The sequence below is a fragment of the Ambystoma mexicanum genome, chromosome 2p (genome assembly GCF_040938575.1).
Source record: "Ambystoma mexicanum isolate Mex_15411 chromosome 2p, UKY_AmexF1_1, whole genome shotgun sequence".
NCBI classification, from domain to species: Eukaryota; Metazoa; Chordata; class Amphibia; order Caudata; family Ambystomatidae; genus Ambystoma; species Ambystoma mexicanum.
The window spans coordinates 433878925-433891850 of NC_090923.1; the positions used below are offsets into that span (position 1 = coordinate 433878925).

Sequence of the window (12926 nt, forward strand, 5' to 3'; positions counted from 1 at the left end):
AAAAAATTGCATGCAGTAATTTACTGCTCTCCGGATGGAGTATACTTGACCATCCCTCCCCAGCGGAATGCCACTTCACAATTCTGGGCTTTACCTTTACCCAGTGAACTACACCAGGTGCCCACACATCTGTGAGCAATTAATAACAATGACGTTGGAATTCTGGATGTTGAACCTCTGCGCATAAAAGCCGGTGTCACATTGCTGCGTATTCCTCCATATAAAGTTTCAGTTGATGGTGAGCAAGCACTTAAAAGCATCGTTTGTAATCTTGTACATCAAGGTGTGACAGAAGACATTTCTGGTAGCACATGTAATAGCCCGATTTTGCCTCTTTACAAGAAAGGTGAAAATGTATTACCTTACCGTTTTGCTATTGATTTATGAGCCATTATTAAGGTTGTTTCACCCCAGTTTCCCATTGTTCCTGACATCACTACAATTCCAACCATGATCCCCGCGCAGGCTACGCATTTTTCAGTCATTGACTTGAAAAATGCATTTTTTAGCATACCCATTCACCCGGATAGCAGGTATTTGTTTACTTTTACCCTTCCAGGACGAGCCTTTACTTGCTTTTTTTTTTAAACTTCTTTTTATTGATGATGGTCACAACAAATACAACATCGCCACTCACATGTCAAATTACAAGTATCATATACAGGTACATCTCATAATCACAGTATTATATACAGTGGGTTACTTGTGGTTTCATCATCGGACTGCATTTCGCACAGGTAAGCTCGGAAGGGACCCCAAATGTCTTTCGGTCGACTTGAGCCTGGTTGGGTCAAAACATATTGCTCCTCACAATCGTTGACATAAGTCAGTTCCCGAAGGAAAGTGTTCATGCTTGGCGGTGTAGTACTTTTCGAAGCTCTTAGGATACATTTTTTCGCCACCGCACATGAGACATTGAATAGTCTTCTGTTTTTTTCGGAGCACTTCCCGATGTCACCAAATAGATATTTTTGAGGTGTCACCTTTCCCCAGAATCCCAACAGTGCCGGATACCCCCAGTAAATGTGTAAGGGGCCCGCCTGTGGGGAGCCACATTTGGGGCAGTCACCAGAACACTCTGTTGCAAATTTGGCCACCTTAATCGGTGTATAATGTAGTCTATTTAGGAATTTAAATTGAAGCAGGCGCAGACAAGCATTTAGTGAAACTTTTTTCGTAAGTGCGCAATATCGGTTCCATTTATCGTCGGGTATGGGCATCTGCAAATCTGTTTCCCATTTATCCTTGACCCGGTTTATCGCTGGAGTATAGGTCTGTACTGATATATACAGTTTGGAGATTCCTAGCCCCCCCATTTGTGGTGATGAGTTGTAGACTGGGATGTGGGGGGCGGGGGGGAGGTTCATCAGGGAAGAGCGGCCACCGCTCCTGAAACTCAGATGGCATCCGATAATATTGCAGCGTTTTAAGTTGCCATCCACCCATCGCTCTTGCGAATTTTTCCAGGGTCGCAAATTTACCATTTATGCACATGTCCCCCACCCTCATCTCATTGTTAGGGTCCCAGGCCTCCTGTATATCAATATCGAAAGTCGGGGGGATACCTGGAAAGTTCCACAGAGGGAACTCCGAGTTATAGGGCGTCTCTATTTTTAGCCTTTTAAATATTGCACTCCAGGTCCAGACCGTGCAGCTCACCGGGTCGCATTCGCATGTATCTTTGTGTCGGGGATTGAGATAACCGATTTTATGTCTGTTGGGGATGTGGTGTGTGTTTTTATCCACGTATGGGCTGAACTGTCAGCCTCCTCATACCAATGTTTCGCAAACTGTGCCTGAGCAACCAGATAGTAAAGTTTGAAGTCAGGGGCAGCAATGCCACCGGTGTCATAGGGCTCCGTCATTTTCTCCCACCCTATTCTAGCAGTTTTCCCATTCCAGAGGAATATCACCAACATTGATCGCAGTTTGGAGAAGAACTCCCTCCATATGGGAACGTTTACAAAAAAGTATAGCAGATTAGGGAGAACAATCATTTTAAGGAGTGTGATCCTGCCGTGGAGAGATATGGGGAGATGCCTCCATATCTGTAGCTTAGTATTGAGTGTTTGTAGTGCTTGGTCATGGTTGTCCGTGTACCGGGTAGGTCTATCCCTGGAGACCAGGACTCCCAGGTATCTGATACGTTGCTCCGACCACTGAGTCCACAGGCATCAGCTGGGCATATAGTGGAGGAGGTGAGCAGGAATATTTCAGACTTGGCTTTATTTACATTGTATCCTGAGTATTCGGCAAATGTGTTTGTCGGCCATTATGGGTGCAATGTTTTTACCTGGTTCTCGAATATATAATAATGTATCGTCAGCATTCAGTGCGATTAGTTGGGTGGATCCCTTCATTTTTATGCCCTTATCCCCATGTCTCAGTCCGATGGCTGCGCCCATCGGTTCTATAGTTAAGGCAAAAAGTATAGGTGAGAACGGACAGCCTTGCCTTGTACCTCTCCCCAATTGGAATAGCTCAGAGATGGTCCTATTGGTGCAGGCTCTAGCCCCAAGGGCGGTATACAGCAGTTGATCAAACCTAATGAAACTGGGCCCCACACCGAATGTCTCCAAGACCGTGATGAGGTAGACCCATGGCACGGAGTCGAATGCCTTTTTCGGCGTCAAAGGCCACTGCTACTGCGCCTCTGTCCGGGTCTATCTGTGCCATTATACCGAACAGCCTGCGAAGGTTCAAAGCGGTGGACCTCTGGGGGATAAATCCGTTTTGATCCGGATGTACCAGCGTAGATATAATGGGTAGCATCCGATTCGCTAACACCTTCGCAAATATTTTGGCGTCAGCGTTGATAAGCGACAGGGGTCTGTGTGACATGTCACTCGGTGGGAAGTACTGTTACTATGGCTTCTCTCATCGTCCAGGGTAGTATGTTTTTCTCTAGGGCTTCCTCCCAGGTTTTCAGCATTACGGGAACTAGTTCCGCTCAGAACTCTTTATAGAATTCGGCCCCCAGCCAGTCAGAGCCCGGCGCCTTACCTGCCGAGAGTTCTTTAATTGCCTCCCCGATTTCTTCTGCAGTGGTCGGTTGGTCAAGTGCCAGTTTATTTTCAATAGGGAGCTTCGGTAGATTTAGTGTGGCCAAATAGGTCTTTATTTTTGTCTATCTCTGTTTGCATAGAGTGTTTGGTAAAATTTGATGAATTCACTATTTATTTCTTCTTCGCTCGTCACCACTCCACCTTGTGCCGTTTGAACTCCTGTGATCGAGTGTGATTGCCTTTCATGTTTAACTAGATTGGCCAATGCCCTACCCGCCTTGTTTCCCTCGCTGTATCTGTGTGCCCTGATCGGGACTGCAATATATTGTATTTCTCTAACAGCCAGGTCATCGAAGTCCCTAAGGAGCTTATGAATCTCAGCGAGGGTATCCTTGTCATGAGTGCGGCTGTAGGTTTCCTCTAAATTGTTTAATGCGTTTTCTACCCAGGACGATCCTTTACTTTCACTCGAATACCGCAGGGCTACACCGAAAGTCCTAGCATTTACAGTAGGGCCCTCAAGGAACAACTAGATACGCTTGTATTGCCGTTCTCTTGCACGCTAATACAATACATGGAGGACTTGCTTATAGCTGCAGATTCAGAGATCGCTTGCAAGGAGGGTACCATTTTGTTGCTAAAACATCTAGATGCCCAGGGCCATAAAGCATCTTTAAAGAAATTCCAGTATTGTCAACAGGAGGTTGCCTATTTAGGTTACCTCCTGTCGAAGGAGGGTAGGCGCCATGCACCTGAAAGGATACAAAGCATCTCTGACATGTCAGTACCAAATACTCAGAAAGAGGTTAGGGCTTTTATCGGGATGGCTTCCTGTTGCGGGCAATGGATTCTGAATTCTTCCTTTTTAATTAAGCCTTCGTTAGCACTAACAAGAAAAGATGTAGCTTTACTTCTACCTTGGGATACAGTTTGTCGGGACGCTTTTGATCTGCTCAAAACTGCTCTATGTCCCGCATCACTATTGGGCACACCAAATTATGCAAAGGAATTTGTGTTGTTAATGCACGAAAAAGATGTTTGTGCTTTGGCTGTTTTGACACAGGAACATGGAGGAAAGAACTGGCCGTGCAGCATTTTTCCTCCACATTAGACGCTGTTGCATGCGCTTTGCCGAAATGTCTGAAGGCTGCGGCTGCTCCCTCAGTAAAACAAAGTGAAGGCATGGCTTTGGGTCACTCCTTAACCATGATGGTGCCTCACTCGGTAGATGTACTACTGAATAGAATGCAAAATCAGCATCTCCCATCTGCCCGGATCACGAGATAAGAGCTCCTTCTATTTTGCTTTTACCTCCTCTAAATGAGGACAGTACTAATGACACCAATCATGATTGCCTCTATGTCACTGAACAGGACACAAAATGGAGGATTGATTTGAGTGACACACGCTCGCCATCTCCGGATGGGGAAATATTTTGTGACGGTTCTCGTTTTAAACAGCCAGACAGCACTTGTACAGCTGCCTATGCAATCACCACCTTAGACTCCATTGTCGAAAGCAGAAGAATTCCTCATAATTCTGCCCAGGCTGCAGAGATAATTGCTTTGACTAGGGCTTGTGAGATATCCCAGGGGCTCAGAGTAAATATTTATACCGACAGCCAGTATGACTTTGGAGTAGCTCAAAATTTTGGGAGACTATGGTTCGGGAGGGGATTTTTAACATCTCATGGCACGAAGATTCAACACAGTCCCTTGGTAGTGCAGCTCGTCAGCTTTGGCTCTTCCTAAATAACTGGCCATAATGAAATGCGCAGCACACCAAAGAATTATTGATGATATTGGGAAAGGGAATGCATTTGCAGACAAAATAGCCAAGCAAACTGCCACAGACCCACAATCAGGAATATATGTATTGGAATCTGCCAGGTGGATCACGGAGAGTGGGAAGAGGGCATTATCAGCGTGAAAGAAATTCAGGCTGAGGCCACAGCAGAGGAAATTGAACAATGGGGTTCTGCACCAGCGGGGTTGGATGAAGGATGCTGGGTTGATCATGACAAACAAAGATGGATGTTGGCCAACGCTTATGTACCAGCTGTAGTTACCATGGCACATGGGTCGGCTCATTAGTGCAAAAGGTTTTTGTAAACATTAAGACCCAGTATGGAGAAATGACAGCATCCCCAAAATTGCGGAATGGCTAATTCAGAACTGCATGATCTGTCTACAACACACCGGGACGGGAACACCTGCACCTAAGGGTCATTTTGGGCCTCCTTCCATGCCATTTGAAGTGATGCATTTTGACTTTATTGAAATGGAACGATGCCAAAATTACAAATATGTGTTAGTAGTAATATGTGCATTCAGCAAATGGGTTCAGGCGTTCCCTTTGAAGGATAATACTGCTATATCAACCACAAAAGCCATGCTCAAAGAGTACTTCACTAGATTTGGGTTACCCAGAGTAATATGGTCCGAGAATGGACCTCATTTTAATGGCGCCATAATACTACAGGTGTGTGAGGGGTTATAGATTAAGAAGAGATTCCACTCCTGTCGGCATCCTCAGAGTGCCGGTCTCATTGAATGTCACAACGGCATCCTTAAGAACAAACTAGCGAAGGTGTGTCTGCACACAGTAAACTCAAATGGCCCGATGCCCTACCCCTAGCTCTATTTGTCCACGAGAACCACAGCTCAAGCGAAAACAGGACTTTCTCCCTATGAAATAGTAATCGGGAGACCTGCTAATGTCCGGAACGCATCCAGGCCTAAGAAACTGTCCAACATCGAATACCCATTATTGGTTGATTATTGCACCCAGTTGACTCAAAATTTGGATTTGATTCACCAACAGGTTCGCGCAGCATTGCCCGATAAATACGTAGGCCCTGGTCACCGCATTCGACATGGGGATTACGTCTTCTTCAAAGATTTCGAGTGAAAATCCAGTCTTGCAGCTCGCTGGAAAGGACCCTATCTGGTGCTACTGGCCACTCAGACGGGTGTTCGAGTGGACAGAAAGAAGCACTGGATCCATGCAGCACACCTAAAAGGACTGCCATTGCCTTTGCCCTACGACAGGTGGGAAAAGGAGGGAGTAGGAGATTCTGAACACAAGTACGTACCTTTCAGCGAGGGCAAATACACTGATCCGGAGGTTGAGCAGCCCAATTGTTCACCTCCTCCTCTGGATACTGACCCCCCCTGTTCACGGATCACCCTGTGCCCCCGAGTGTGCAGGTATAACAGACCACGTAAATACTAGGGAATGACACTTGTAGGTAGGATAGTGTAGTAACATACTGCACCCACAAAAAACCAACTATATTCCCTCCATGCCCCCCCAAAGATGCCTGGAGGTAGAGGGGGGCAGGGAAAGGAAGACTAAAAGCAGGATTGGTCACGTGGTAAGGTGCCAACCACGGATGAACTTCTAGAGCTGTTTCAGTGAGGTTTCTTAACAGACACTGAAAGACTATGCCTCTGTTTGGTTGGGGCACTTAGAAACAAGGAAAATATTGCCACTGGAGGGACCAGGTCTAAAGGATTATGGTCAATGAGCGACAAATATGTGATAACTATTGTAGTAACTGGCTGCTGCTGACACTCATTGAATGGCTACCAGGGGCAACAGTCCGCAACAGTCAGACGTGCATCGCCGGCAGTTCGATATGAAAAAAGTCTGAACAGACGGATGCCCACCTTGGCCTCGACCAGCCTTACCAGCACATCAAACCATGATTTAACACATGGCTGGTATCTGCACTACAAGGCAGACGGGATTCCTCGAAACCATCATCATTTCTTGATGGAACTTGAACATGAAAATGCCTCCCACTTGTTGAAAGAGGGGTTTATAGCAAGAATCTACTGCAGAAAATAATAAGCTGACGATGCCCCGTGGACATAGATAACACATCACCACCCCCCCCTCCTGAATAAGGCCGATCACACATGAGCTTCAAGAAATAGCTTTATCTGGCCGAAACATTATATGGCCGAAAGCCAACTTCCCCCGGCTACTGAAAGAACTTTAAGGCGACTTGAAACGATGGGAGACCCAAGAGATCTCACTGCTGGGGCGCATCACAGCATGTAAGATGAACCTACTTCCGAGGTTCCTATACGCCTGCGCCTCCCTTCCAGTAGCGATTCCCACACCTACTCTCAGGGATATCCAAAGGAAAATGCTGAAATTCATCTGGAAAGGTAAGAGAGCGAGAATCCCTCTCAGAACGATGCTGGGGGGCTCCAAGCTAGGAGGACTGGGGGTCCCGGACTTGCAGGCCTATAGAGCGACAGCACAACTAGCCCAGGTTCAGGCATGGCAAAATATAACAAACTGCCCTAGATGGGTAGAGCTGGAACAATCACAAGTGCCCCTACCCTTGCGATTTCTGCCGCACATTCCACCCCCCTTAGAACACACTGGGGAGACCTCCTTCTATCAACCAAACATACCCTTAGCTCCTGGGACTGGGCGCTAAAGCAAAAGGGCGTGCCAAGAGGACTGAGCCCACGCTCCCCGGTCTTCCATAACCCATCCTTCTAACCCGGAGCGAATCCCGCAATTTTCAGAACTGGATAAAGGGCGGGCTGGAGACTATAGACCAGCTATATATGGGAGGGATTCCCCTCACTTTCGACCAATGTAAGGAGAAGTTCCATGTAAGGAGAAGTTCCAACTCCAGGAAAGGGACAGATTCACTTATATCCAGCTACGCCGCTGGTGCTCACACCCCCAAACTCAGCAAGCAGCAAGACGCTCGGCCACCGCCTTGGAACTCACACTGGGGGACCTTCCGGCCCGGGGCAGAGTCCCCACCCTATATAGGCGCTTCTTAAGCGACTTCCTGTCTCCAAAAACCCTCTGTATGGCCCAGTGGGAGGCGGACCTGGGTCATCCAATAGAGGACCAAACCTGGGTGGACATATGGACCAGAACACACACCTCTTCCACCTGCATTACCAACAGGGAATGTGTGTAAAAGGTGCTGCTGCGGTGGTATTACCCGCCCCTCCGACTTCACCACATGAACCCACAAGTAGATCATGCCTGCTGGAGAGGATGTGGCCACCCAGGCTCCTTTTTCCACATGTGGTGGGCTTGCCCAAAGATTCAACAGTTCTGGAGGATATGCCTGGAGACCATCGCACAAATTACGGGAACAGCGATTCCTCTGGAACCAGAACCAGTTCTGCTGGGAGCCCCGATCCCCGCGATCTACCCGCGCTCCGGGACCAGATCAAAACTACTGACACTGCCTACTGGCGGGGAAAACGGTGTTGGCCCGGGCCTGGAAATCCCCAGAAGGCCCTCACATAGTCCAATGGTGGACTAAACTCTGGGACATTCTGATTGCGGAGAAGGTGACGGCAGCACAGGCGGGAACTCTCCATCGCTTCCAGAATATTTGGGGCCCAGTGCTTGAATACGACCAGCGCTTCCCCGCCCAGACTTATAAACCGATCAGGGCACGATGGATCCTGAAAAACCAAGAGAACCCTGAGGAAGACACATGGACGCTAGGGCGCGAACTGGGTAACCCAGGAGGGAAAATTCTGCCTCCAAAACTGAGGGGTGGAGAGGCCAGAGGGAGGTGGGAGGGAGGAAGCCTGGTGGGGGGAATAAGGACTGGGGATCAACATGCCTGGAAAAGCATTGCTTGTAATGTGTGTATTTACCATCCTGCCTTGATTTAAAATAAACAAAGTTAAAAAAAAAATGCATATCCAAAGAGTATCCACTAACTTGTGCCGATTCTGGGAAAGTATTTTTAAAATATATTTGATTGTTACATATCTTGCCCTTTTTAAAGAATGCTTATTTAAAAATTGATGTTATATAAATAGCTCTTTATAAATGAAACCTTGAGTGTAAGGGTTAATTGTCTTTGTGAATTTCATTGGTACAGTTTACATTTATCCCTCTTGATATAGGCCTGGCTGCTCAGTCACCCTACCAACCTGTGTAGTACAGACCTATACCAAAAGGTGGGTTACCTAATACCAAGCAGAGCATGTGTTGTGTAGTCTCACACAGTGGTACTACATCAATTCTTACCTAACAAAGCTGCATGTTATAAGACCCTTTTGTGAATCTATTACAAAGAAACCAAAGAAGAGTTAAATTACTATAGAGTATATTGTTTTCACAAGAACGTTGTGAAGTTAATCTAACGAACCAAGGAGATTGTTGTTTGAAAAGCACTTGCCATCCTACCTGAACTTTAAAAAAATGTTTTCTGAATCAAACTCTTTGCCCATTCTGCCAAAAAAAAAAAAAAACAGCGGAAGGGACTCCGCCTCTGGATCCAAAGGTCTTGATTTGGAAAATAGGTTTGTTGGATTTACTTATTTACTTTTGATTATGAACACTTTTTTGCAATCATAAATCAGAGACATTTCCTTGCACCCATAATTTCTAGTGCAAGGGCCAGATTAGAATGTTTTTGGACACAAGGACAGTTCATATGTTTAATGACTTGAGACAGACTGATCTTTAGTTTTAGTTTCCTAGGCAGGGAATCTCTCCTAGGGATAGAGAGGTGTTCATCCAACCCACCTTTGTTTAATAAACAGGTCTGATAATCAGAAAGCCTATTATTTCTGAACCCTCACAACAGACTGACAGAAGCAGCAAGATTCTAAGATGCGGGCAGGGCAAAGGCAGTAAGGCCATTTATTGTGCATGTATTCCACATAGATGCTTTTAATTCTGCAAGTTTGCAAATGCCCTCCAAGATCAGTCAAGGAGAGGAAGGTGCACCTCAATTGACACTACACTGAAGGAACACAGAGTAAAATTGCCTCCCCTCTCCCCTCTAGGGGAGTACCAAGAGCATGTAGAATCTCCCAAGTACTTATCTGTAGTTTTCAGAAGCTGTTGATTATGATTAAAGTGAGAACTTTGGAGAGGACTCCCAATTCTGAACATAAGGTAAAGCATCTGAAGATGATCTCCAAGGGATGGAGCTAAGGGAGGCACTGCTTATTGGCTGAAGGATGAATCCAAACTAAGAAGACTAAAGTGAATGCAGTTTCTTTACTTTTCTACGAAACTGATCAATGCCACTGAGGATTCCCATTCTGATAACAGGGAACATTCTAGCAGCATGACACTCTATGAAAGACCCAATGCTGGAGAAAAGCAACTTGCATGTCAACAACATTATAAACATTCATGTAACACTAAGCGAGTACTAAGGCATGGTGTCTGTAATGCATCGAATCAGCATGGGGCTGCCCTTAAAATGTGTCCCAGTGACACTTAGCTGTCTGTGCTGAGGCATCTAGGAGGACACTTGCCAGAAATTAAATGGAGCTTCTTTATGACTTACTAAATATGTTTTAATAATGCTCCACTCACAAACATACAGTAAGGGCATTATGTAAAATAAAACCAAATAAGAAAAGATTTGAGTAGCGTGTGTGGTATGTGTGAGTGATGTGTACACAATGGGGTGTGTGAGTGACACGTATAGACACTGGGGGTGCACTCACTTTTCTTATTACCCTGAGCATTGCGAGTACTTAGTGGAGAGCACCAGAATGTCAGTGTGACATGAAAGCAAATCATGACGAATGTACACGTTATTCAAACAGCAAAGATTGCTCCCTGTGTATCAACTTCGGTTTATAGTGAAAAAACCGAATTACAAAATCTCGAGTCCAAAATCTCGAAAACAAAAATCTCGAAATTTTTTTTTAATACGTTTTTATTTCGAAATGGGGGGGTTCCCCCCCAACCCCCCTTTTTTCTTTTTTTTTATTTTACCCTTTTTTATACTTACCTGAACCCACAAATACATATAAATAAATAAATAAATAATTCGAGATTTTTTTTTTCGAGATTTTGGTTTCGATATTTTTGTGATTCGATATTTTGTTTTCGGTTTTTTGACCGACCACCATCAACTTCCTCGATTGGTATCCTCATTATGCCCATATTATTCAATCGTATACCTACCATAAGTAGAAACACAATTCCCCATGGAAAGGGAGGAACTGCAAATGACCACACAACACAGCACACATCCCGGTGTGATTATGCACAATACCAAGAAAAGTTACAGTGAAAAACTTGTGTGTAAACAATGCTGCACACAAACAAAAGTCAATTACACAGAGGAAGACATCTTAATGGCTGTTAGTGCTTGCACACAAATATGACCCCCGCCCTAGTGTTAAGGGAAGTCAGACACCCATAGGATACCCAAACACATGAATTGCTAATAACTTTGGACTCGTGCAACAGATTTGGTCGAAATTCAGAGGGTAACTGGTATGAAAAAGCCGGCATATTTTTGTTTTTCTCGATTCGCAACTTTACCAGCAAACAGCCGAAAAAGCAAAAATAGATTTATGGCATTTGGAGGTCGAAAAACAGGGAAATGCCTAAGGTAGAGGTTGGGGGAGGCAATAGGAAACCATGTGAAGTTTGCGAATTGGTGAGGGGCTAGCGACCGAGTTTGTAGCACAAAGCTTTCTGTAACCTCAGCTTTCAAAGAATAGCTGCGAATTCCCGACATTTCAGACCAAAAGGTGTCACAGAAACAGCAAATGCTGTGGGGGGAAATGTTGAGGGAAGGGGAGGTGAAGAAGCTATCAGAGGTGGAGTGAGCAGACACATAAGGGGGGCACGAGGTGAGGGCTGTGGAGCATTTGTTTTCATTGTTTTTGCCAATATATCCGCGACTATAATGACTACAAATAACCAGTGTATCGGTAGTTCATTAAAATGGTAGCCGCGGCTAAAGAAGAAAGCGTTAGAGATTTTTATACTACAGTGACATCAGGGGTGAAAAATCACTGGCCATGGCCAGTGACACAAGAGTGTTTTGAAGTGACGCTTTAGTGATTTAAAAAGACAGTGGGCATGTCCTGAGGCTGTGCCCACAGGCCATGGCTAGTGATCTGGTAAGGATTTAAAAAACACAGTGGGCACAGCCATAGCTAGTGGTGTGGTAGTGTTCTAAAATATACACTGGCCATGGCCAAAGGATATGGCTAGTGGCGTAGAAAGAATCTATGATATAATAACCTCGAAAGTCAATGAATTGCAACAAAACCATGGAAATTCAGCTAACGCCAACTTAACTTCACACCCCCTTTTGCGCAGCCTATGACCACAATGACATCAGAGATGACTTCACTGATGACATCACTGTTGACAACAGATCTCCACTCACCAGCGGCCAGAGTAGAACTTCTGCACATGGACACAGTTTTATTTGTGTTTGTTGATCGTCCTTCAATCACAGACTCTGACCCTAGACAGCCAGTGCTGCCTATATGCCTCTCCCCATGACACTGCATCGCCCTGCTTCTGCCCCTGCTGTGGGACTCCCTTTGTACTCTATTGCCATTTAACACTCATACTACCTTTAATCTCGCCCTGGTGGGTGGGATAAGATTCATCAGTTAAGTTGGTCTCCTCCATCTCTCACTCCTTTGTACTTCTAATTCAGATGTGATCTTTTACCATACTACCACAAATGAAAACTTCATAAGTAGCCCTATGATGTAAGTGTAGCTGTTGACTATTTTTCACAATGTACTCATTGTTACAATGCATTATGAACTATTCTAAAATGCACAAATCACATATGTATGGGTGGTCTAAATATCTGAAAACACCTAGAATGATGTTATGTCTGATGCCATCCGTTAAATAATCATTGTCATATGATGGTATTAGTGATGGCACCACTGATGTCATCAGTGGATGCCTTCAGTGATGCTATACATGATGGTATTCGTTTGCTAACTAGTGATGTCAATCGGTATTGTCATCACTGTGGTCATAGACTGCGCAACACAGGGTGTAACGTTAAGGTAGATTTAGCTAAATTTCCAGGGTTTTGTTGCAACTCATGTTTTACCTTAACTGATGGTGTTTATACACAATACAACCATACAAAATGCTGGTGCGACAGAATGCTGGTCCGGT

The 12926-nt window shown here is 45.1% G+C and overlaps 1 protein-coding gene across 2 annotated transcripts in view; it reads right to left on the reverse strand.

The window, feature by feature from the left end:
* The window catches only part of SUCLG2 (succinate-CoA ligase GDP-forming subunit beta), a 732334-nt gene that overhangs the window by 427078 nt on the left and 292330 nt on the right, over positions 1–12926 (reverse strand). The window lies entirely within an intron of this gene.